The sequence below is a fragment of the Delphinus delphis genome, chromosome 13 (assembly GCF_949987515.2).
Source record: "Delphinus delphis chromosome 13, mDelDel1.2, whole genome shotgun sequence".
NCBI classification, from domain to species: Eukaryota; Metazoa; Chordata; class Mammalia; order Artiodactyla; family Delphinidae; genus Delphinus; species Delphinus delphis.
In genome coordinates this window covers 52395722-52422805 of record NC_082695.1, presented here as the reverse complement: position 1 = coordinate 52422805, position 27084 = coordinate 52395722, and positions in this window count along the sequence as shown.

Below are 27084 nucleotides of genomic sequence, written 5' to 3'. Positions count from 1 at the left end.
AGATGCAGGGCAGGTAGATTAAAGGAAGAAGAAAAACATCTAGGAAAACAAAGCATATGAGAATGCAAACATGACACACAATATTTGTCTCTATTTCTCAAAAGCTCAGTAAAAGAAGCAGCTTTCCTCCTTTGCTAACTGACACTCCTTATCTTGGCTTCTATGAAGCATTCACTAATGGAAATAAAAATGAACCAAAACTTAGAAAAATGTGATAATGTCAACTATACTCAAGGGAAAAATATAATTACTTAGTCATTTTAATTACACATGCAGAGTAAAGCAATTGCTTTCAATTTACTGCAGTATGCCAGAAACAACTTAATATTAATAAATATTTGTGAGAAATCACTTTGTAAATTTTAATTACTTAACAAAAGCAATAAAATAATTTTTAATTAGAAAGTATGTACACCCATAAGTAAAATGACCCTTTGTATTCCAACAAAGCAGCTTCTGTTAGAGATGAAGGGTAACATTTCTGAGCCCCTAATTATGTATAAATTGTGAGGGAGAAAAAGAGCTAAATATCATATTGTCTCTTTCCGATGGAAAACTAGGAAAGAAAATTGTTAAAGAAAAAAAGGAGGGATTGAAATAATCATATTTTTTTTTTTAGATATTCTCTTCATGTCTTATAAGGAGCACTATCATTTTTTAATTCTGATAAAGGTGACAATCCAGAGTACTGGGGATTGCTAAGACTAATCTATAACATTGAAGTCCTAAATACTACTTCTCTGCTCTTACAATCATGTCAATCTCCATTGGGCTAACTCATTATAATTCTTAGTGAATGAATAATTGGTATTTTCTTACTGGAAATTGCAACCAATTTGTGGAAATTAGTACTGATGACTTTTTCAACAGACATAAATATTTGTGTGATTCTTATTAATAATTCCAACCCCTTATCAGCTATAATTGGAAAACAAAAAATTTCAGGAGGTGAATTAGTACCCTGCTTTCCCTATATGTCCAGAGGAGATGGTTAAGTGGAATGACCTTACTTTGCCATCCCAAGAAACCTAGACTCTTCTGACATCCTTAATATGGCTATAGCAAACCACATAATAAAGCAATTTTCCCTACTTCTCATTCAGTTACTCAAAATTCTGTTCCTTACTGGTGTATGTCAAATCTCCCTCATTGTTAACACAGAAAACTCATAGAGTGGAATTATTCTAGTCCTGCACACAAGTTTTATAACTAGGTTCTCTACTGATTTTTTTAAGTTTCTGAAATCCTGGGTAAAAGTTTCATTGAATCTTATTCCTTCTTGATAGAGCCCCGCAGTACCAGAGGCTCGGGTAGGCAATAAAGGAGAGGAAGAAAAGGACATTCTCTAAAACAGACCTGTTTTCTGAGAGATGATTTACCAAATGACCTCCTTGGCCACAGTTCCCCAACTAATTTCAATCTGAATAGGGGAATAAGGTCAGATACCACCAACAGTATACACCAGAGTCATTCCTCTGATAACAGCAAATTAAACCTGGGAAGGAACACATATCAGCCTGAAAAATTCATGAAGATTCGAATCTGCTGCCTAATTAGCCACAGTGGTTGATACAGGAGAAAAAAAAATAGCCCACAACTAACAATGTCAAATTAGGGGCATTTGCTGGACCTTTCTGCTGAATAACTGAATTGATTGAAATATCCAATGACCAGTTAAATACATACATCCATGCCCACTAGAAAGTTTTTCTGTGATTATATCCAAACTTGTGAGTATGGGTGACTCACATAGCATGAATTTAAGTCAAACCCATTGTCAAGCAAGATATATATGTTTATGAGATAAGAAACAGTGATGTAAGTTTCAATTGAATGTGAATCAGGAGCAACAGAATTACTACACACACAATTTCCCCTGGGACTGGAAATATGCATTCTGTCCAATTTTCTCACCTATGTATTACTCTCCTTCCTTCACACACACACACACACACACACACACACATGCACACGCACACGCACACAGAACATATAAACCTGTGATTGAACATTTCTGGTGAAATGTATAACTATACACCATAAATTTGTTATCTGCCTTATCCCAAACAAGTCCTACTCCTCTCCAAAATCTTCAGCTTAGCGATCCCCTAGCAACCCTAACAGATGGTCAATGAGAAGAATAAGAGTCTTTATAGCTACTAAAAACTTGGAGAACTTGGACGAGAGTTGGCACATGGCAGACTTCTTCCCTTCTTCTCTTTGTGTGGACATCCAAAAACTGAGGAGGGAAGGGGAATTTTCTGAGAGAAATAAAGTATTTATAAGAATTAACGGTGACTATTTGGAGAGTATTTTATTAAGATTTCCTTTCCCATGTGGATCGGCACCAGATCCGGTAAGACTCAAGGGTCCTGGTACAAGTCCAAGTGTACATTTTGCTTGGGATCTAGAGAATTAAAAACTGTCAAAGGGCAGCGGGAAACATCAGAGAAAATAAAACAAGGAACAAGCTACTTACCTCTTGTTCTAGGGTCTAAACTGTATAGAGCAATAAAGGGAACTTTGAAGTTCACCATACCCAGAATGATTTACCTTGAAAAAGAGAGAAAGGTCTCTGTCCAGGAAGAGAAAATATATATTTTCTGCAGACAGTCACATCATATCATCTCTGGGGAAATAGCTTAAAGAAGGATGGATGAACTGAGTGCACAAAAACCTGGAAAGGAGAACCATATTTCATTATTGAACTGTTATAATTGCTAAAGTTTCATTCTGAGTCATAACTGACTTCCCTGTAATGCACACCTACTGGTTATTAAAGAAAATGCATTATGGGATTTCCCTGACAGTCCAGTGGTTAAGACTCTGTGCTTCCACTGCAAGTGACATGGGTTCAATCCCTGCTTGGGGAACTAAGATTCTGCATGCCACATGGCACGGCCATAAATAAATAAATAAAAATCATTGATGAGATATTTTAAAAATTTTTTAAAATAAAGAAAATATGGATGTATCTCTATAGCTATAGATAATATATGTATATATTATGATGCATACACATACACACACATATACATATATATGCTAAGTAAGCTATGTTAAGTGTTGAAAGGAAGGATCCAAGACATAGAAATACGTGTGAGTTTATCTGGCTTTGTGAGTCCAGAAATCAATTTGTGCAAATAAGACATACATGTGAAGTATACCTAATAACATAGCTCAAGAAATAGTTCCCAGTATGTGGGATGGATAGTAAGTGAAGCAAGAATTGATAGCAGAGCATGATAATTTCTTGTGTTTTTTTAAAAGTCTTTTGGAGATATCTAACGGATGATGAGGTTTAATTTAATGGATTAGATGGAAAAAACGTGGCAGAGGGGAGGATCAGCATGAGAAAATGTGTACAGGTGGGTGTGTAAACACTTCTTTGTAGGTTAGTGAATAACATATCATTGGTTGCCTAAATGAGAGGTAGAACTAAAGTACACTCTGCACAGACCAATTAGAGGGCTCCTGACCCTAACCTGAAACTTACCTTTTCTGGCCTCCCACTGCTCTACTCAGGAGCTCACCTGGATATCAGAGGGAAGTGGAGCATGATGGGCCACACAAGCCCCAAATTTTTGCTCAAGGAATATGCTTTCATTTGACCATGACCAATGATCCTGCAGTGGTCAGCATGCGATTATGCTGGTTTATTGATATGGCTTGTAGCCTGTCCTAGGTTTGGTGCTATCCCCTCAAGGGACCACTTTGCACACTTTTTTACTTGACTATCAGGCATTACAGAGTTCTAATGGTTCCCACGTTGTGTCAATGTTGAAGCAAGCTTTTGAAGAGCCTTCTCTATAATAATGTTGATATTTAACACCTTTGCACTAAGACAAAATGTTCCTTTTAGTTGCATTTTAGGAAATCCCAGGTCTCTGGTTCTGCCATCTGTTCAAGATAAGGTATAATTCCATCACTTTGGGGTACTTGGGCCTCCCCCCAGTTATCTCTTGTATTAGAGCCCATCTGGAAGCCAATTCATGGCTGTGCTTTCTGTAGATACAAGAAGAATAGCTTTCAGGAAAAAGCTAAAAAAAAAAAAAGTGTCATTTGTCTGGTATGGTATTCACCAATTGGCCTTTTCTATTCTGTTACAGATATTGTAAAGTTACAATTTTAGCTTTTGTATTCTTTCTTCATGTATCATTAGAAATTCAAAGGAAAGAACAAAGGAATAAAAATAACTTTGTCAGGGGCTTCCCTGGTGGTGCAGTGGTTGAGAGTCCACCTGCCGATGCAGGGGACACTGGTTCGTGCCCCGGTCTGGGAGGATCCCACATGCCACAGAGCGGCTGGGCCTGTGGGCCATGGCCACTGAGCCTGCGTGTCCGGAGCCTGTGCTCCGCAGCGGGAGAGGCCACAACAGTGAGAGACCCGCATACCGCAAAAAAATAAAAATAAAAAAAATTAAAAATAAATAAAATGAATAACTTTGTCAAAACAAATCCAATTTTGCTTTAGTCAAGCATTTTCATAAAAATAATAACAGAATTTGATGAAGAACCTCTAATAAATATAGTAATCACTATCTAAAAACAATAGAAGAAAGATAAAATGTCTCAGTTAGTCAAGAACAAAGGAGCTCTGGTTTTTATCAGTCTATCATTGACAAGTATCAGTGATGGTGGCTCCTCCTCAGAATCCGCTCCATTGCTCATGCCGTTCCCTCTTCTGAAATACACTTCCATCTTCTCTTCGCTTTCCTCCCTTTCATCTATTCTGCATCATGTAGCTTACAAGGTTCTCTGGGTAAAGTTCTAGCTGCCCCTCTCAATCAAGTATGAGAACTCTGTTCTCAACCAGGTATGATTATTCAGATCATGCTTTCAATACTTATCATATTCTTATTTACTCCTAAAGTATTGACTGAACACAGACTATGTATTACACGCAGTTTTAGATGTTGTTTGCCATCTTCCTAGAGCTTAAGCTTATTTGTATCCTGGGTTTTGAAAGTTCCTTAAAGGAGGGATCACTTCATTTATCTTTGGATCTTCTGCACACTCACTGTACTTAGAAGGGGCTTAGTTAATCTCTGTTAAATCAAATGGAATGCAATTCTACAGCAAACATTTCTTCCTTCCTTGGAGGGTTCTTTTCCATAAGATTAGTACTTGGTTCTGTTATTATGAGCAGTTCCTTTGCCCTGGCATGGAGAGCTTCTTTCTTCCTCAAGAGAGCAAATGAGTACAATATACCTTGGGGATGTTGAGAAGACCCTCTTGGCTAGATCATTACTGCAAATGTCCATGAATTGGTTTCCAGGGCTTTGTGATCCTCCTAATATAGTGTATTCCCTTGCTTCTTTTCCATAGATTCTCTAAGGCATCCACAATCCCCAAACAATGAAGAATGTAGCAAAGAGAAGAGTTCTTAATTCTGAGAAAAAAAGTTACTGGATCACAGCATTGTCATTTAACTACTCTCAGAAGTTTCTCCAAAGCATTACTTTTCAGACTGAGGGATTCTAGTCTTCCCTGGAGCAATGAAAACACAGTGGTGGTGGGCAGAAAGGGGAAAGAGCCAACTGTGATCTCTGGGAGGGTAGGTAATATTTCCACTGTGTTCACTCTCTTTTGAGTGAACTGTGTTCGGTTTTGGAGATTGTGCTTGGTAGACTCTCAATGAGTAATTTATTTAATAAAAATGAATGAACAAAAAGGAGAATGAAGTCCAAGTTTGGTGAACAGTGACAATATCATCTTGGAACAAGATTATCAACCAGAGCTTGGCAACTTTGACCTGCTTTTGGTTTCTCTGCACTTCCTGAACCCATGCAATCATCATCATCACAAATGTTGATATTTGTTGGTATCGTGCAATGCAACACCTCCTTCACTCTGTGTCCATCTCCACCTTAGAGGTTTGTCATAAATGAGAAGGGAGGATTTTCACTTTTTTTTTCATTAGCCGCAGAGTTCTTGGGGTAAGCTGGGCACACAGAGATGGGTTGAAATGAACAGAAGTCAACTGTTCCTGTAAGGATGCATGAAGCCCAGCTACTCTACAAAATCTCTCAGACCTTTAATATCCTGAAATGCACCAGCTGAATCTTTCTCATAGCATGTAGCCCCAGGCATCAATTGCTATTTTTTTCAAGGAAGACATCTTGTCAATAATATTTTTCCCCAGATCCCCCAAACAATATCAATTCAAAAAAGAACTCAGAAAGGACAGCATATGCACAAAATAAAATAAATGATTATATGCCATGGCCTCCTCCTTCTATATTTTGTTATGAATATAGTTGTGCAAACATAAATATCACTAATTAGCATGGGGTGAGGTATAAGCAAGCCCGTTTGTTGTTATTTGTTGGTCTTCTCCAAACCCCAAGATTTCCTGCTTAACAATAAACCTTGATTCAAACCTGTCCCCCAAATCCTGCATCTAAACCTTTAGAAGTTACCTCATAGAAACCCATGATTCCTAGCATTTGACTTAGCCTGTGAGTTTGAAAGCTCTTTGGGAACTGGGACTTTGCATTAGGAATCACTTTATTTCCCATAGATCTTTTTCTCAAATAAGAGCTTATGAATTTTTGGATTGATAAATATATCTTTTGATGTGTTTATCCCCTTCAATTTAAGAAAATGGAATCTTCGTAATGTGGTAGGGATCTAGATGGAAACCTGGAGTCAAGCAGGGACATCTCGTCATGTAAGAAGCTGTATTATGCTCACTGCTCCAAAGCTATGATGTCAGATCGTGGTGATGGCCACATGGATGCTGGGCCTTCTTTAAGGAAATGTCACCCCAACAGGAAAAAAACATAAAATGTACTTCCTTTGCTTCCTGTTTAGAATTAATTTTTCTTCCATAGAATCTTTTCTTAGATTCTGTCCATGTGCATCTAATCCATGTGCTGGATTACCTTAGCCATTATGGGTGTCAGGTCTTATAAAATGAACTTTCTGAAAGCAAAGGAAGCAATATCTTCCCACCTCCTATTTAGACAAACACTCTACAAAAGACTTACAGAAAAGACTTACAGAAAAACCAACTCCTCAGGAAAATGGATGAGGGACCAAATGACAATCCTTTAGAGAAAGAGAGTCAGGCCTAACATACTTCATACCTCATTGGATTCATCCAAAAGCAAAGTATTTGGAATTCAGGAAATCCTAGGAGTTTGGGATTAATAAAAAATGACATGAATAACTGGTGAATGACACATCCGTTGATACTAAAAATGGGCCAAATTCTATTAACAAGGACTGTGTATTAATAAAAATGTCACTGTGGAGTGTGGGGAGTTAAAAGGTCATTTATAAGTAAACAGGGTCAGAGAATTCTGCCAGGAATAGGAAAGCTAGAATTTTCCAGAAATATGTAAAGATGTAAATATGTTAGAACAGCCAATGAACCAAGTTATCCAGAAGATACCCATGAGAAAAATGCAAAATAAAAACGAGCAGTACAATATTATCCACCAATAATATACAAGTTCATAAAAACAAAAGTACAAAAACAATACCCATTTGGCTTTGTATTTTTTTTTTCTTGAGAATTATCCCTCAATTCCATTTGTTGATTTTTTTTAAATGAAGTTGATGATCTTACTAAGATCTTTGTAAGACTCTATGCCTGGAACATAAGACATTCAATAATTTTTTATTATTTTTAATTGATTAATTAATATTAGGACAAAGGAAATTCCAGTTCATATTAAAATTTTCTTGAATAATTTATTACTATGTTAAAAATTTGAGTGGATTATAGCATTCAGGGTTTTCTTTTGCCTGCATCAAATGACTTCTAAACCTGATATGGCTTAAAGAACAGTAGGAAGTCTTAAAATAATTTAAGGAGGTCTTGGTATTTACTTAAGTAAATATCTTTAATTTCTTAGAACTCCAATAGCTTTATAGATCTGAGGTAATACATCCTGTTCTGTGTATATTATGTGTATCATAATAGAGACTGCACCAGAAACTGTCCAAATACTGTGAACACTGAAGGTATTACCAACATCATCACCAAAAGAAGTATAGACCCCAGTGAAAAGCTAGTTTTAAAAATATATATATCACTTCTCACGCTTGCTATTCCTGGTTGTAGAAGACTGGCATATCCCTAAATCTATCTTACCCCAAGGACATGTGCCCACATGTCTGTGATACGGCCACCCAATACAACCCACACCAAGGCCACACCTTTGGTGCTCTCTGATGGTGTTTCGCTCAAGAGCAGCATGAATATATGTAGTCATCATCCCGTCTCAAAAGTAAGCATTTGCATCATGCTGACTGGATATGACACCATACTTCACCTCCTCGCAGAGGTTGTATGTTCTTCTGATACTATTAATTGGTGTCCTGTAACTGACCATCAACAGAGCTATAAGTCAGACATGGGAGGACTTTGCTGCAGTTTAGCATCCACTGATAGTGAGGGCAGAAATGCATGCCCCCTTCATGGCTAAAGTAGCACGAAAGCTGAGGATGAATGACCAATGGGTCAACATCTTGGCTGAGTACCTGTCGTGTACCTAATGTGGAGGCCAGACATATAGGAAAGATACAGTCTTATCCTTCAAAACCTATACAGTCTAGTTGAGAAGTCAAATATAAACATAAGAACAATAACACTAGCTTAGATTTTACCCTCATGAATGGATTTGGATGGCCCAGAAAACAGATGATAACAGAATTCAGGAAAAGTAAGCTGAGGGTTTCAGTAATAAGAGAAGTTTCATGGAAAGAGCTGAGCTTGTGCTGTGCCTTAAAAATGACAGGTGGAGTACCTGGATGTGGAAGTTGGAATCGGAAGTGAGGATGCTGACCCATACCAAGCAGATGGACTGTGTGGGGAATAGTGAGATAATGAAAGGTCTTGACATCTTGTCAAAGGAGTTTAGACTCAGTGCAGCTGGAAGTAAAGACCCACTAGAGATTTGGAGCTGGGGAATAGCCTGATGATATAAAACAGCTGAAAATACAAAACAGCAATCAGTCTGGGGCTTTTCCCATGGGTACAGTGAACTGAGGGATTAATTCAGGTATGACAGACTATTTTCCACAGCCTCTGAAATATACCCAAGATCTCTGATGGACAGAGATCCACAACACTGTGTCCAGTTCAGGCGTGTGTCTAAGTCCAAACCATGAGAAAGAGCTCCCTCAGGAGAAAGTTGTTAAGGAGAGAGAAAGCTGTGGATATTTAAAACAATTAATAGGGGTTATATTTAATCCCCAAATTAGACAACCTTGAACTGGTAAAAATTTACAAAAATACACCTGTTCAGAATTTGTGATAATTACTCCAGAGGAAACTAATGTTTGCCTTTGGGAAAGTCACAGTGGTTAAAAGCACGGACTTTAGAGCCAAGGTATTTAGGTTTGGATTCCAGTTCTACCACTTACCATCTGTGTGACCTTGGATAAATTTCTTAGCCTCTCTGGGCCTCAGTTCCCCATTTGTAAAATGGGAATTATCATAGCACTTACCTTAAAACAGTGAGAGTTAAGGACATACAAAGTGTTATATAAATATTTGTTACTAATCAAAAACAAGTAATATGGGAAAAAAGCAGAATTTTCCTATCTAATCCATTGAAGAGAGGCTAATGTTTTAAGAATTTTAGATCATTGATTGTAGCAGTGTCTGTCAACATGGGTGGGTGGAAGGAAGTGATGCGCATTTTGTCAACCAGGGACATTTAGCAATGTCTGGTCACATTTTTGGTTGTCACAACACGGAGGCAGAGATATGGGGGCTGGAGGAGCTACTGTCATCTAGCGGGCAGAAACCAGGGATGCCTCCAAACATTGTACAATGCACAGGAAAGACTCCCACATAACAGAGAATTATCCTTCCCAAAGTCTTAACAATGTCAAGGTTCAGGATCCCTGGATTATGATGTGCATGTGTTGCTATTCATTACAAGCAAGAAATCTTCTTGACAAACATCATAGCAGGGTAGGGACAAAAGGAAAGTCCTGAATCCAACCCTCCATACACTTCTTGCACCCTTTACTTTCCTCTGCTAACCTACATTAAAACTATGGTTACTGATTAAGGTTTTCTATCGCAGTCTGTAAATAATGATAGAGTAAACAAGGAGTGAAAATTGGGGAAATATTTCTTTTTTTAAGTGAGTCCATCACTATGTGCTAACATCATCAATATTTCTACCTCTGCACCAAATGGAGTATGTTGTAGGGAAGGGGACAGAGTCACTGCCCCCAGGAATGTTCTCTTTTGTTGAAAAACAAAGAGTGACACTTATAAAATTGTTAGAGTGCCTCATACAAGTGTGTATGACTGAGATTGAGAGCACAGCTTGTGGCCTTCACAGAGTCGACCAAGTCCAAGTAGAGCTTGACAAATGAATGAGATTCAGATGGATGAGGGAAAGGACATTCTCTTGGATGATGTTGGATTATCAGAAAGATGGCGGTGGGAATATTCAGGTGTCTGGGAACAGTGAATAATTCTCTCTGGAAGGTCTGTTTCAGGGGCTGGAGATAAGGGGAAACTTGGCGAGAAAAAGAAATAAGTTTGGATAAAGATGTAGACAGTTAAGGCATTTGTATCTGTCCCTGATAGTTATGGGGAAATATATGTTCAAGTTCTTCATGCAAGGAAACAACAAAAGGAAAGAGGTGTTTAAAAGGCTAAGCTATTTCAGCTTGAAGGTAGACTTCAAGGAAAGAACAGGGGTGCATCATGCATCCTGACCCAGCTATGAGATGAGTAGAAGGGCTTCTGCCTTGGAGACTAGTGCATAAAGCACAGACTGCTGTATCAACGTGCTTCCTGGGAAAGGTGTTATTTAACCTAGCAACAGTTTTAAGTTTGTACACATTTGTATGCCAAGATGTGCTACCACACAGTGCCATTTACAAACAGCACCAGGAGCCCAGCCTTTAGCTTGGGGTGGGTATTCATGTTTACTTAGCTATCTGGGCTTTTTTTTTTTTTGGTTACTAAATTATGCATGTAAATCAATATGTATCTTGAATTTACATACCAAATGCAAATGGTGTGACTGTCACTTTTTCTCCTGTTCCATATTTGTTCTCTGCAGAATGAATACCATATGCACCTTCAGTGAATCACTCAGGTCCTTTGCCCTTCTTGCTTCTCAGAAAATTATCCTGGGTAAAGTAGGGAGAAGAGTTCTCAGAACATTCCAAAGAGCAAAGCAGTGAGGGCTTTCTGCACTTGGCCAACCAGGAGTCAAGAGACAGATAGTTCATGTAAATGGAGGAAGCATGGTCAATATCAGACAATACAGGTGGTTGTAGCCGCTACAAGCCTGGGAATGAATGCCCTACTTAAAGATATGAAGTCGAAAAAGAGAATTAAAGCTGCCGGGAGATGGGGAACAGAGCTGGCCACAGGGCCCAAGAGCTACTGCTTGACTGCCATTGTCAAATGCCATATGTGCAGTCAGTAAAGATGTAGGACTCAGGCCATAGTCACTCAGAGACATCTATTCTCCTGTGCCCCAATGCCTTTGCCAAAGATAGTAGTCCTGGACCCCTTGTACAATGACTCTCTTCTCCTTGGCTGACGTGCCAATCTTTTGAGGGTCCATGACCCCAGCTGGTCTCTCCAGGTAGGGTCCAGGGCCTTTCTCTTTCTATTTTCCAGCCCATCCACATTTGACTCTCAGATGGCATGGCTCATTTGGCCTTCTGATTACTCAATTCAGTGGTTACAATTCAAACTCCATCCAGAAATCTCCCTTAGAAAATCCTACTCTACCATTACAGGAAAAGAATCAAATAGACCCCAAGATATGACTGTGGGAAATATTTTGGAGCAGAAAAGAAAATTAGCTTCCCCCTTTTGCACTCTTCTAATTCTACTTCCAAAATTCCACCCGGCTATTTCTGACATTGTCCCTCGCATATTATGTAAAATAACTTCTACTATTACCTGAATTAAATGGGCAAGATTAATTCTAAGGTTTTTAAAGAACTAAATTTGAGTTTGATCCTTTTCACCAAATCTCATTGCTTTTTTTTTTTTTTTTTGGCCAGTTCAGTACAATTTCCCATTAAGAGCTATCAAATTCAATCAAGGTACTCATTTCTTATGGTTCAACTTTCCTGAAATTCAGTGCTCTTCTCTCCTTCTCAATGAACTTTGCTAACTACATTCATAGAGTTGTCATTCAATTCTGGTTACATCAAACTGATGTGTTTCAAGTCTTTCTTATCCAAGATAGAAGAAATAAGACCTTAATCATTTCCAAATGGAAACAATGTTCTCTGGTCTTTGACAGCCGTGCTGTGCCAGCATCATAGATTCTCTTGTCTTTCCATCCAACTGGTGGAAAGAGCTCCATTCCTTTTCATTCTGACCCTTCCATGTTTCTCACTTATTGAAGGGTTGCCCTGGGAATCCCATTACATTTGAAGTGCAGTGGCTAATTTCAAAGACTGAAACATTTCATAATTCTCACTTCTACCTTCAAGAATGAGAGTTAATGCTCAGAATAACCTAAAATAACTTGAGCTATGTTTATTTAATTTACTTCCTCCATACCCACATACACATATATCACTTTTTGGTGCTAGGAGAGCAAGCAAACCAAAGTCACTTTAATGGAACCACTAATGAGCTGATGCTATCTGCCAGCCTCTTTAAAATGCTGTTCTCTTCCTGTTTTGCATTTGTTGGGTTATAATTTTAAATTACGTATGCATCCCCAACTCTCCTCACCCCCCCTCTCGAGAGCGTTCCTTTCTCTCTTTCTCTCTTTCTCTCTGTCATCCAAGAGTCACACTTCTTTAGGGATTGATAGCAACTCACATGTTTATTACATGTGAGCACACACACACACACACACACACACACACACACACATAAAGCCATAATTCAGGACCAGGTGATTTCAAATTTTAGATAGAAAAAGGCATGTGTGTGCATGCACAAACTCTCCTTTTTGCATATATGTGCATACATACATTCATCTTGTATTGCCCTTCTTCAAAATAACTTTTTGAGCTTCAATTTCCTGACATTTAGAATTCTTTATTTCCTAGGGATTCTTTGTTTCCTAAGAGATAGGTTTCTTTTTGTTTGTTTGCTTAAACAAAATCTTCAGTGTCTGATGAAGGTGCATGATGAAGCTTCCTAATTTGGAAAATAGAAAAACTTATGATGTGTTGAGGAAAATGGTATCTTAGGGATGGGGCTATTATACCTCCCATTTCCCCTGGACAAGCTTGATTTTCAGCTGTTATCCTTTATCATTGTTAGTAGCTCCTCTTTTACTCTCAATAGTTTCCTGGTTTGGGCCATAAATTATATGGTCAGTGTTATGACTAGCTCTTATGTGCAGTGTAATTACAGTTGCTGATGAAATGTGTTTGCTGAAATAGTAGGATATACAAAAATGAAGAAACTCTAGATTTTCTTCAGAGTGGGAAGAACATTTCAGAAAGGCCAACCCTAGTCCAGATTGGAGAGTAAGCCAATAACCTCTATACCCAATGCTAAGCAGCCACCCTTGTTTAAGCCACCTTTGGCCTCTGCCAATTATCCCCATATACCCAGTATCTTCATACTAGTCCCTGACTTTCCTAGTCAACCTCCAACTTTGCTATTTGTAATCATACTAAAATATAGTGAAAAATTCTTGGGCCTAACACCAAAGTCAAATAGTGTCAGAGAGTTTTCCAAATTCAGAGTTCTAGTGAATAACAGAATGAGGATTTGGATCCAAGACTCTTGACCTCAGGTTTAGTGGTTGATCTACCGCCTTGTGAATGCTTAATCTCAGATGAGGTTTCCCAGCATGTAACCCCTCAACATGGTGGTTTCTGGATTTGAGTACCTTATGTCGCTCATCTCTATTGTCTCAACATAGTCAACAGAGGTTCATTAAGGCCCTTGCTGTGTCAGAGCTTTGCACCTACTCCTCGTGTGTGTGTGTGTGTGTGTGTGCATGTGTGTGTGTGATTGTTCAGCTATCACCCATCAGGAATCAAGACACAGGAAGGGATAGATGATGTGGATAAACAGAGTATTTGTTATTCAAGACCCAGCTCACTCTTCCCCTTTGCCTCTGGCCATTCAGCCCACAGAAAGCTCGAGCTCCACTAACAAAGCACTCTTGGTCTAGAGCTCTAAGACTTAAGATATAAGGGCTTAGTGACATCTTTTATATTTTATCATTTTCCATGCGCTTATGTGACTCCGTGATTGAACTGCAAGCTCCTCAAGGGCAGGGACAAGGCTGTCCTTTCAGAAGTTATGAAAGGGCTGGACATACAGAAGTAGTTGAATGGATTTTGGCTGATGACCACTCTATACCATGGGAATGAAACCCTAGAGTTACCTGCTTTAGGGAATTCCCTGGATGTCCAGTGGTTAGGGCTATGCGCTTCCACTGAAGGAGGCATGGGTTCAATCACTGGTCAGGGAACTAAGATCCTGCAAGACACATGATGCAGCCAAAAAAATGTTATCTGCTTTAGTAAACTCATACCAGCTTCAGCGAAATGGAAATACCACCTAAGTCAGCTTCTTAGCCACTGAGTAAGTGTGTAAATTAGTCTTTGCACACTCAATATCATGGAGTTCATCAGATATCAAAGGTGGAATGGACTTTACAGATTGTCTAACCACAATGCTTTGCTTTACAGATGGAAACTAGGCTGACAGATGTGAAATGACTTGTTCAAGGACACGCCACAAGTTGGTGGTACAATTGAATCCTAGAATGGACACTGATGCCACCTCCCCTTCTGCCAACTCCCCTGGAGCCGAGCCCGCCTTTCAGGAAAGAGACCGTGAAGCAGAATATCAATTTCCTAGTCAGAGAGTTTTTGATTTGGCCGTGAAATAGAGGTTTGTGCTCCCTCAATATCATTTCTCGGCTTTTTTTCTTGTAATTTTAGGATTATTTTTCCCCCAAGTCATCTCCAGACCTGTAATCTCCCAAACTGCTTGTCCACAATCACTCCAGCTCTCCACAGGGGGGACTCCTCCATGGAGTAGCTGCCAAAAATCAAAGAATATTCTTCACAGCCTCCTCTGCCAGGATAGATCTCCAGACACTGCTCTCCCCGCTCTTTCTCCCCGCTTTTCTCTTTCCTCATCTTTCTCTCCATACTCACTCCAGGGCCATTCAGCATTGTGCGTGTGTGTGATTAGCTTCTTCCTCTCCCCTCCTTCTTCCTCTTTGCTTTCTCCCTCCTCTCCCCCGCAAGCAGACTTTTGTGCTCAGAGGTGCTGTACCATCCCTGGCTCCAGGCTTTTCACAGCAAATTCCTCCTTCCCAACCCTCAACCTAAGAGTCCCCTGTCCCTCTCCCTGCCCAGGAGTTCCTCGGCTATTTCTTCCAGGACATGATCCCCTCCTTACTGACAAAGAAGCTCCTCTCCGGGGAATTTCTTCTAAACAATCAAATTGAAAATCATGTGGGTTTATTGGTTGTCTTTTGCTTAGTTGCTTTACATAACATTTGGTAAAACTATACTATTATTTATAATTTGGAGTACATTTCTTACAGGGTATGTGGTAATCTTTATAAAAACTATTTGGATTATCAGTCTAGTGGTCCATATCACAACACTGTATTATAATATTGTACTCAAGGTGGAATTAGATTAAATTTTGACTCACAATGCCTCAGGAATGTGGTTTCTGTACCACTTTTATATTCTATAAAAGATGCTATTGCAGCAGAAAAATTCTGACATGAGCCAGCATTCTGGACAAGGTAAGGTATGAAATTTAAATGTTAAAAAGAAATATACCTAAAATGGCAGCTTATTAAAGAGAAAGAGAAAGGAGTTAAAGAGAGTCTATTTATGCACATTAGCTATTCATTCTTACAAAGAGAAGAAAGAAAGATGAATTGTTTTACAAGGTGCCCAGCCTGTAAAACACAGTCCTCACTGTCCTCCCTCAACACGCTGAGGTCCCTGGCCATATGTGTTCCTCCCACCCTCCGTCCCACATTAGCTGTTACCCACTTCAAGGTGACCCTTTGTCTTCTACTTGCTCAAGGCACATCGTATTCATTCCTTCCCTCTTTTCCTGAAGATACTTTCTCAATCTTGGCTTTCATTATTACCCCATTTCAAAGCTGAAGGTTTTCTGAACAACTGAGTCAAAGCCCTTTCTTCCCTCTTTCATTCCTTCCCCAAAGGTCATAACTTTTCCTCCACGCCAGGCCTCAGGAGCTTCTTAGCCATAATTGCCAGCTTGCCAGGTGCAAGATAACCAGTGTGTGTGTGGCTGATTTCAAACAACACCCTACACCTTCATCTAATCAATCACTTGGGAGGGCAAAGCGTCTTCCCATTTGTTGGTGGACCACATACGAGCACACTCTTTGCATTGTCCTCCTTTAGTAATTACAAGGTAATAATACAAGAGAAACCCTGCCTTCAAGCAGCTTACAGACTAGGTAGAGAAAAGTCACATACACATGGAAAAAGCGCACAGAGGAGAGAAGTACCATCTAGGGTACAGAACAGTATAGGCAGTGGGGTCTAGAGCATGGAGAGAAGAAAATGATCCACACAGGAGAAATGGGCAGGAAAGGCTGAATGGAGATGGGGCTTCAAGGCTGTTGGCTCTCAGAACAGGTGACTTGTTTACCTGCCCAGAAAGTGCAGGAGAGCCCAATGCCATGCCCTCCATGGCAGCCTTCCTCCTGGCACCACCTGGCAGACTTGGGAAAGCTACAACAGCTAAGTACAGGCAGAAGGAGTTTTGGGGGTTAATGAGTTTTGTTAGTGTGTTACTTTAATTGCTGTCATTATTTCTGTACATACGCCTAGAGGCTTGCAGTGAATGCATTTTATTATTAATATTAAGCATTTTGTACAGCACTTTCTGTTTTCAAAGTGCTTTACAATCATTGATTAGTTATTCCTCCTGACACCCTGTTGAGGTGATCCAGGCCTTATTTACTCTCCTGCTCACTTATAAATGGCGGCCCAGTGTGTTAAGATTAAATGACTTGGCCAAGGTCACCAGGCATATCAGGGAATTGTTGGGATTAGAATGCCCCGTCTCCCTTCAGGCTGGAGCTGATGCTGTGAGACTTAGCAGTGTCCTTGGATGGAGCTCATAAATGTTACAATAAATAAATAAATGGAGCTGAGGCACAAAATAAAAAATGGCTCCAAGGCCTCATGGCTAAGGCCTGGGGACACCCCTGTCACAGTGGCATGGAACTGGAAATTTCTGAGAGAATACCCAAACTGAGCTTTTGTCCTAACATCACCTTCACCTCCTCGGAGCCTGTTTTAACGGGTCCTCCCAGAGACCTTCGCTGTCCTTGTCGCTGGCTCCTTTGAGTGTCCTTTTCACATTCCTTTTTAACTCTGAAGGCATTTACTGCCCAAAAGGGCTCCAAGATGTATAATAACACGGTGATGCCTGGCAAAACAGCGTGTCAATTTAATTTGAACCAATTTGACAAGTCTGGTACACTTTCAGGACAGCAGCCCACCACATGACAACACAAGGCTTCTCTTGTTAGGTTCTCAGCCTTGCTATTTCTCCTGCAGGTAATTACCTCTGATCAAGAGACCAATTGTAAATGCATTACGTTTTGCTGACAATACAAAGCTGGGGAGAAGCAGGAACTCCAGTTTGAGAGGCAAGGAAAATGCAACATGATGTGCTTCCCTCTCTAAGCTGGGATGCAGCAAATAAAATTCAGTATTGACAAATGAACTTTAATGCCATTGGCCAGGGAGAGGGCAGGTGGGAAGTGCTGACCTGCAAAAGAACATTTTCTGAAGGTGTCCCTGTACCGCACTGTTGGGAAAATCACAGAGGGGATCATTAGAGCCAAGAGCCTCTAGGAGTCGTCTTTTTATTTTAAAATAATGCATCAGCTTGGAAAAGAGGATATTTTTCTCCCCCACTTCTTTCCCGACACCTGCCCACACCCACTCTTGGATACTTCTGCCAATTGGAGTAGCTCTTGAAGACATTTTCAAGGGATTAGTGATCAAAGCCGACATCCTGTAAGGAAATAGAGATTTTCTAAAAGCAGGAGTACCCAATTTAAATCCCCTTATGGCAGATGTTTTTTAAAGGAAAACCTGTTTCACCTCAATGCGGGCAGGACAAGCCCAGCCTTGATTTATGCTCATTACTCTCTCAATCTTCCTTTCGGATGTGAGAGGGGATCATGACTGTTCAGTTCGTAGCACATTTCTCACTTTCGTTTTGATGGTATTTCCAGAAAAATGTCACAGAACCAGATGGGCCACCTTCCCCCGCAACTCCCCAAGTTAGCTTTACCTTCAAGGAGAAGAAAACACCATCAATTGTTTAGCACATACTTTGCAAGATTTCCTTTTTGGGGTTTGTTTACTTGTTTGAAGCACTTTTTCTATTTTCTGAAATGAGTGCATACTAAGGACCTATCACCCTGCTAAGTGTTGGGGCTCAATTGGGCTTGGCTGAAGTTAGGGGACACACGAAGAAAAGATAGCAGATGGTGTCCTCAGGGAATTTATCATCTAGGTGAGTAAAGAGTATAGATTTAAAATCAACAACTCTGCTAAGATCTCCTAGAGATGGGTCAGATTGCCAATAGACAATCAGGGCTACGGGGATTTGTGGGTCAGGCGTAAGAATAATCTACTGGGAACTCATGGAGAAAGAAATGTTTGATCAAGGCATTGGCAAATAAATATAATATACCTACACACACACACACACACACACACACACAATTTTTTTGTTCTAGTCTAAAAGTCTACTTGACCTAGAATTGCTGACCTGTGACACTCCTCTTTGAATTCTATTTGATGCTCTCAAGGTTCTAGAAGCTGCAGAGGAATTGGGATTGGGGTTTACTTGGTTCACCCTAAAGATGTCCCAGGCTTCACTCTGTAGTTTTTTCCTCAGCACCGGACCTCATTGCTGGACACGAAGAACTCTGTTCTCTTCAATGTGTCTGTTTCTTTGGTGAGGTTCAAATTCCCTGAGTGGATCCCCTAAAGCTCCCTCAGCTCACATCATAAAGCTCTCACAGGGCTCTGAAGCTCCCAAAGGAAGGCAAGTCGTGATTCCTCCGGGAGACCACTCATTGTCACAGCCCCAGGCAGGTGGCAGCCTTTCCTGGTGGCTTTTCTCCATCTACCATGGATTCCTACTCAGGTCTTTTCAGAGTAGCAGTGAGTGCCTGACTGTACAAATTCTTGTTGAGTGTCTGCAGTGTGCCAAAGTGTCATTTGTTTGAGTTGTCCTTAGTAATAATATGGAAAGACTAGCTAGTATTAATTAAACACCTATTGTTATTATATGTAATGTAGTATGCTAAGTGCGTTGCAGCATCACTTCATAGTGATAACAGCCCTATGAAGTAGGTATATCTATTGTCCCTAGGTTTAATGTGAATAACCTCGGGCTTAGAGAGGTTGCCAAGAATTTCAAGGTTGAACAACTAGTAGCTGACTATGGTAAGGTTGAAAGCATCTCTGGCTGACTCTAAACTTTTGCTCTTAATCTCTGCGTCCCTAACTGAACACAAAAGAAGATGATAATATGGAATAAATGCAAAAGCGTTGTTCTTCCGTTCAACAGTTTTTAACCCAGATGAAACCTTGGAGTTGAGAAAAAATACATGTAAACAACCAAAATAGATATCAAAAATCCCATGCATGGATGCACTTTTATTCTACTAATAGAAGAATCATGCAGGCCCTCATTAAACGACTATTGATTTCTGTTTTACAAATAATCATTATCTTTTGTTCCTACCACTTCCCAAAGCAGATCAGAAAGAGCAATCACTCCCATTTTAATTTCCTGTTAGGAAATTGAAGTTGGTAGATTTTATTTTAATAGTAATATTCCCAAGGAAATAATGCTGGTAAGTAGAGGAGTCAGGGTACATATCCCAGTTTGTCTGAGTTCTAACCATGATTTTTGAGGGGATTTTTTCGTCAAAAACATTCTCTAAAAGCAAATTCAAATGTCAAATTAGTCTTCAGGATTGTAAAGGGGATCATAAAGTATGGCTTTTTAGAATTGCAAAAAGACTCCTCAAATCTAAACGCTCATTTAATGGTTGAGCTCTAAGTCTTCATGAAATGTGATAAACGTGGTACTTAAAGGATTCTGGACTTTTTAATGCAGTTGTACAAAGCAGACCAAAATCTGTCCTTAACCTAAAATGCGACTCTCCCATGGGTTAGCTATAATTAACCCAAAATATAGAAAGATATAATCCCTGAGAAGCTTTTCATGACTTAACGGACTGTACCATGACTAGAATGGAATCTTAAATCAATAGAGTGGTTTTCAGTCTTTTTGTCTTAACTTTTTTCTAAATAAAGTAGTTTAAAAGCTAGTATCAACATTGTACTATTATGAATATCCATAAAAACTTTGAATAATCATGTATCAACAGGCATAAAATAAAATACTGTCACAATAATGCAAATGAGTTGTTTTGAAAAGAATTTTCCACAGTCTGAATTAATGACTACGTTAAAAAGATATGAAGCCTTATTAAGGAATATTTTTCAGGTATGTAAACTCATAGTTCTCTAGCAGAGGTCTTACATATTTTTTTCCAATGCATAAGTAGCAAACATGTAGTTAATGCAGGCCTTACAGCTGAACCTCAGAATAGACTAATTAGCCTTCCATCTCTATTCTCAAACCTGTTTACACTATAACTCTTCCTCAAACCCATTTTCTTTGAGGACTAAGGTCTTTAAGCACAAAGTTTTCTGTGTCTTTATCTGAGCCACTTAAAAATTTTATCATAAGAAATTTACATTCTATGAGGTCCATACTAATGACATGTTTATGACAAAACTCATGAAGATTTAGTCTCAGTAGAGGAATCTATAGAATTTACCTATTTCTCTCTGGATATGAGGGATTTAAAATATCCCCACAAGATATTTGTACAGCACATACAGCTTTGAAATCCCCGGATCTAATTTAATTTAATTCAACATGTGTTTACAAAAACGTCTGCAGAGAGGAACTTCAAGATGGCGGAAGAGTAAGACGCGGAGCTCACCTTCCTCCCCACAGATACATCAGAAATACATATACACGTGAAACAACTCCTACAGAACACCTACTGAACGCTGACAGAAGACCTCAGACCTCCCAAAAGGCAAGAAACTCCCCACGTACCTGGATAGGGTAAAAGAAAAAACAGAGACAAAGAATAGGGACGGGACCTGCACCAGTGGGAGGGAGCTGTGAAGGAGGAAAGGTTTCACACACTAGGAAGCCCCTTCGCGGGCGGAGACTGCTGGTGGCGAAGGTGGTGAGCTTCGGTGCTATGGGAGAGAGCCCAGCAACAGGAGTGTGGAGGGCAAAGCGGAGAGATTCCCACACGGAGGATCAGTGCTGAGCAGCACTCACCAGCCCGAGAGGCTCGTCTGCTCACCTGCCTGGGCGGGCGGGGCTGGGAGCTGAGGCTCAGGCTTCGGAGGTTGGATGCAGGGAGAGGATGGGGGTTGGCGGCGTGAACACAGCCTGAAGGGGGCTAGTGCACCACAGCTAGCCGGGAGGGAGTCCGGGAAAATATCTGGAGCTGCCGAACAGCCAAGAGACTTTTTCTTGCCTCTTTGTTTCCTGGTGAGCAAGGAGAGGGAACTAAGAGGGCCACTTAAAGGAGTTCCAGACACGGGCGCGAGCCACGGCTAACAGCATGGACCCCAGAGCTGGGCATAGGACGCTAAGGCTGCTGCTGCGCCACCAAGAAGCCTGTGTGCAAGCACAGGTCACTATCCACACCTCCCTTTCCGGGAGCCTGTGCAGCCCGCCACTGCCAGGGTCCCGTGATCCAGGGGCAACTTCCCCGGGAGAACGCACGGCATGCCTCAGGCTGGTGCAACGTCAACCGCAGGCTCGGCCCACATCAGTACCCCTCCCTCTCCCCGGCCTGAGTGAGCCAGAGCCCCCGAATCAGCTGCTTCTTTAACCCCGTCCGGTCTGAGAGAAGAACAGACACCCTCAGATGACCTACATGCCGAGGCGGGTCCAAACGTAAAGCTGAACCCCAGGAGCTGTGCAAACAAAGAGGAGAAAGGGAAATTTCTCCCAGCAGCCACAGGAGCGGTGAATTAAATTGCCACAATCAACTTGATGTACCCTGCATCTGTGGAATACCTGAATACACAACGAATCATCCCAAATTGAAGAGGTGGACTTTGGAAGCAGCAATATATATATATATATATAAAATTTTCCCCCCTTTTTCTCTTTTTGTGAGTGTGAATGTGTATGCTTCTCTGTGTGATTTTGTCTGTATACCTTTGCTTTTACCACTTGTCCTAGGGTTCTGTCTATCCGTTTTTTTATTTGTTTTATGACTTAAATTTTTTTTCTTAATAATTATTTTTTATAGTTTATTTTCTCTTATATTCTCTTTCTTTCTTTCTTTCTTTCTTTCTTTCTTTCTTTCTTTCTTTCTTTCTTTCTTTCTTTTCCTTTCTTTTCTTTCTTTCTTTTTTCTCACTTTTATTCTGAGCCGTGTGAAGGACAGGCTCTTGATGCTCCAGCCAGGTGTCACGGCTGTGCCACTGAGGTGGGAGAGGCAAGTTCAGGACACTGGTCCACAAGAGACCTCCCAGATCACTGTAATATCAAATGGCGATAATCTCCCAGAGACCACCATCTCAACACCAAGGCCCAGCTCCTTTCAATGACCAGCAAGCTACAGTGCAGGACACCCTATGCCAAACAATTAGCAAGACAAGAACACAACCCCATCCATTAGCAGAGAGGCTGCCTAAAATCATAATAAGGCCACAGACACCCCAAAACACACCAGCAGACATGGACCTGCCCACCAGAGAGACAAGATCCAGCCTCGTCCACCAGAACACAGGCAATAGTCCCCTCCGCAAGGAAGCCTACACAACCCACTGAATCAACCTTAGCCACTGAGGACAGACACCAAAAACATTGGGAACTACAGACCGGCAGCCTGTGAAATGGAGGCCCCAAACACAGTAAGTTAAGCAAAATGAGAAGACAGAGAAAAACACAGGAGATGAAGGAGCAAAGTAAAAACCCACCAGACCTGACAAATGAAGAGGAAATAGGCAGTCTACCTGAAAAAGAATTCAGAAAAATAATAGTAAAGATGATCCAAAATCTTGGAAATAGAATGTAGAAAATACAAGAAATGTTTAACAAGGGCCTAGAAGAGCTAAAGAGAAAACAAAAAGAGATGAAAAACACAAAAAAATGAAACTAAAAACTCTCTAGAAGGGATCAATAGCAGAATAATTGTGGCAGAAGAATGGATAAGTGATCTGGAATATAAAATAGTGGAAATAACTACTGCAGAGCAGAATAAAGAAAAAAGAATGAAAAGAATTGAGGATAATCTCAGAGACCTCTGGTACAACATTAAACACACCAACATTCGAATTATAGGGGTTCCAGAAGAAAAAGAGAAAAAGAAAGGGACTGAGAAAATATTTGAAGAGATTATAGTTGAAAACTTCCCTAATCTGGGAAGGGAAATTGTTAACCAAGTCCAGGAAGCACAGAGAGTCCCATACAGGATACATTCAAGGGGACACATGCCAAGATACATATTAATCAAACTATCAAAAATTAAATACAAAGAACAAATATTAAAAGCAGCAAGGGAAAAACAACAAGTAACACATAAGGGAATCCCCATAAGGTTAAAAGCTGATCTTTCAGCAGAAACTCTACAAGCCAGAAGGGAGTGGCAGGACATATTTAAAATGATGAAAGAGAAAAAACCTACAACCAAGATTACCCAGCAAGGATCTCATTTAGATTTGATGGAGAAATTAAAAGTTTTACAGACAAGCAAAAGCTAAGAGAATTCAGCACCACCAAACCAGCTTTACAACAAATGCTAAAGGAATTTCTATAGGCAGGAAAGACAAGAGAAGGAAAAGACCTACAATAGCAAACCAAAAACAATTAAGAAAATGGTAATAGGAACATACATATTGATAATTACCTTAAATGTAAATGGATTAAATGCTCCAACCAAAAGACATAGGCTGGCTGAATGGATACAAAAACAAGAACCATATATATTCTGTATACAAGAGACCCACTTCGGACCTAGGGACACATACAGACTGAAAGTGAAGGGATGGAAAAAGATATTCCATGCAAGTGGAAATCAAGAGAAAACTAGAGTAGTAATTCACATATCAGAAAAAATAGACTTTAAAACAAAGACTATTATAAGAGACAAAGAAGGACACTACAAAATGATCAAGGGATCAATCCAAGAAGAAGATATAACAATTGTAAATATTTATGCACCCAGCATAGGAGCACCTCAATACATAAGGCAAATACTAACAGCCATAAAACGGGAAATCGAGAGTAACACAATCATATTAGGGGAATTTAACGCCCACTTTCACCAATGGACAGATCATCCAAAATGAAAATAAATAAGGAAACACAAGCTTTAAATGATACATTAAACAAGATGTACTTTATTGATACTTATAGAACATTCCATCCAAAAACACCTGAATAATCTATATTCTCAAGTGCTTATGGAACATTCTCCAGGATAGATCATATTTTGGGTCACAAAACAAGGCTTGGTATATTTAAGAAAATTGAAATTGTATCAAATATCTTTTCCAACCACAATGCTATGAGACTAGATATCAATTACAGGAAAAAACTCTGTAGAAATACAAACACATGGAGGCTAAACAACACACTACTTAATAACCAAAATATCACTGAAGACATCAAAGAGGAAATCAAAAAATACCTAGAAACAAATGACACTGAAAACACGACTCAAAACCTATGGGATGCAGCAAAAGCAGTTCTAAGAGGGAAGTTTATAGCTATAAAAACTTAACTTAAGAAACAAGAAACATCTCAAATAAACAACCTAACCTTACACCTAATGCAGTTAGAGAAAGAAGAACAAAAAAAAAAAAAAACAAAATTAGCAGAAGGAAAGAAATCATAAAGATCAGATCAGAAATAAGTGAAAAAGAAATGAAGGAAACGATAGCAAAGATCAATAAAACTAAAAGCTGGTTCTTTGAGAAGATAAACAAAATTGATAAACCATTACACACCCTCCTCAAGAAAAAAGAGAGAAGACTCGAATCAATAGAATTAGAAATGAAAAAGGAGAAGGAATAACTGACACTGCAGAAATACAAAGGATCATGAGAGGTTACTACAAGCAACTGTATGCCAATAAAATGGACAGCCTGGAAGAAATGGACAAATTCTTAGAAATGCACAACCTTCCGAGACTTAACCAGGAAGAAATAGAAGATATGAACACACCAGTCACAAGTAATGAAATTGAAACTGTGATTAAAAATCTTCCAACAAACAAAAGCCCAGGAACAGATGGCTTCACAGGCGAATTCTATCAAACATTTAGAGAAGAGCTAACACCTATCCTTCTCAAACTCTTCCAAAATATAGCAGAGGGAGGAACACTCCCAAACTCATTCTACGAGACCACCATCACACTGATACCAAAACCAGACAAATATGTCACAAAGAAAGAAAACTTCAGGCCAATATCACTGATGAACATAGATACAAAAATCCTCAATAAAATACTAGCAAGTAGAATCTAACAGCACATTAAAAGGATCATACATTATAATCAACTGGGGTGTATCCCAGGAATGCAAGGATTTTCAATATATGCCAAAAAATCAACGTCATACACCATATTAACAAATTGAAGGTGAAAAACCATATGATCATCTCAATAGATGCAGAGAAAGCTGTTGAGAAAATTAAACACATATTTATGTTAAAAACCCTGCAGAAAGTAGGCATAGAGGGAACTTTCCTCAACATAATAAAGGCCATATATGACAAACCCACAGCGAATCTCATCCTCAATGGCGAGAAACTGAAACCATTTCCACTTAGATCAGGAAAAAGACAAGGTTACCCAACTTACCACTGTTATTCAACATAGTTTTGGAAGTTTTAGCCACATAAATTGGAGAAGAAAAAGAAATAAAAGGAATACAAATTGGAAAAGAAGATGTAACACTGTCACTGTTTGCAGATAACATGATACTATACATAGAGAATCCTAAAGATTTTACCAGAAAACTACTAGAGCTAATCAATGAATTGGGTAAAGTAGCAGAATACAAAATTAATGCACCGAAATCTCTTGCATTCTTATATATTAATGATGAAATATCTGAAAGTGAAATTAAGGAAACACTCTCATTTACCACTGCAACAAAAAGAATAAAATATCTAGGAATAAACCTACCTAAGGAGACAAAAGACCTGTATGCTGAAAACTATAAGAGACACATGAAAGAAATTAAAGATGATAGTAACAAATGGAGAGATATACCGTGTTCTTCTATTGGAAGAATCAACATTGTACAAATGATTATACTACCTAAAGCAATCTGCAGATTCAATGCAATCCCTATCAAACTACCAATGGCATTTTTCACAGAACTAGAACAAAAAAATTCACAATTTGTATGGAAACACAAAAGACCCTGAATAGCCAAAACAATCTTGAGAAAGAAAAATGAAGCTGGAGGAATCAGACTCCCTGACTTCAGACTATGCTACAAAGCTACAGTAAGCAAGACAGTATGGTACTGGCACAAAAACAGAAATATAGATCAATGGAAGAGACTAGAAAGCCCAGAGATAAACCCATGCACCTATAGTCACCTTATCTTTGATAAAGGAGCAAGAATATGCAGTGGAGGAAAGACAGCCTTTTCAATACATGGTGCTGGGAAAACTGGACAGGTACATGTAAAAGAATGAAATTAGAACACTCCCTAACACCATACACAAAAATAAATTCAAAATGGATTAAAGACCTAAATGTAAGGCAAGACACCATTAAAACTGTTAGAGGAAAACATAGGCAGAACACTCTATGACATAAATCACAGCAAGATCCTTTATGACCTACGTCCTAGAGAAATGGAAATAAAAACAAAAATAAACAAATGGGACCTAATGAACCTTAAAAGCTTTTGCACAGCAAAGGAAACCATGAACAAGACGAAAAGACAACCAGAATAGGAGAAAATATTTGCAAATGAAGCAACTGATAAAGAATTAATCTCTGAAACATACAAGCATCTCATGCAGCTCAATATCAAAAAA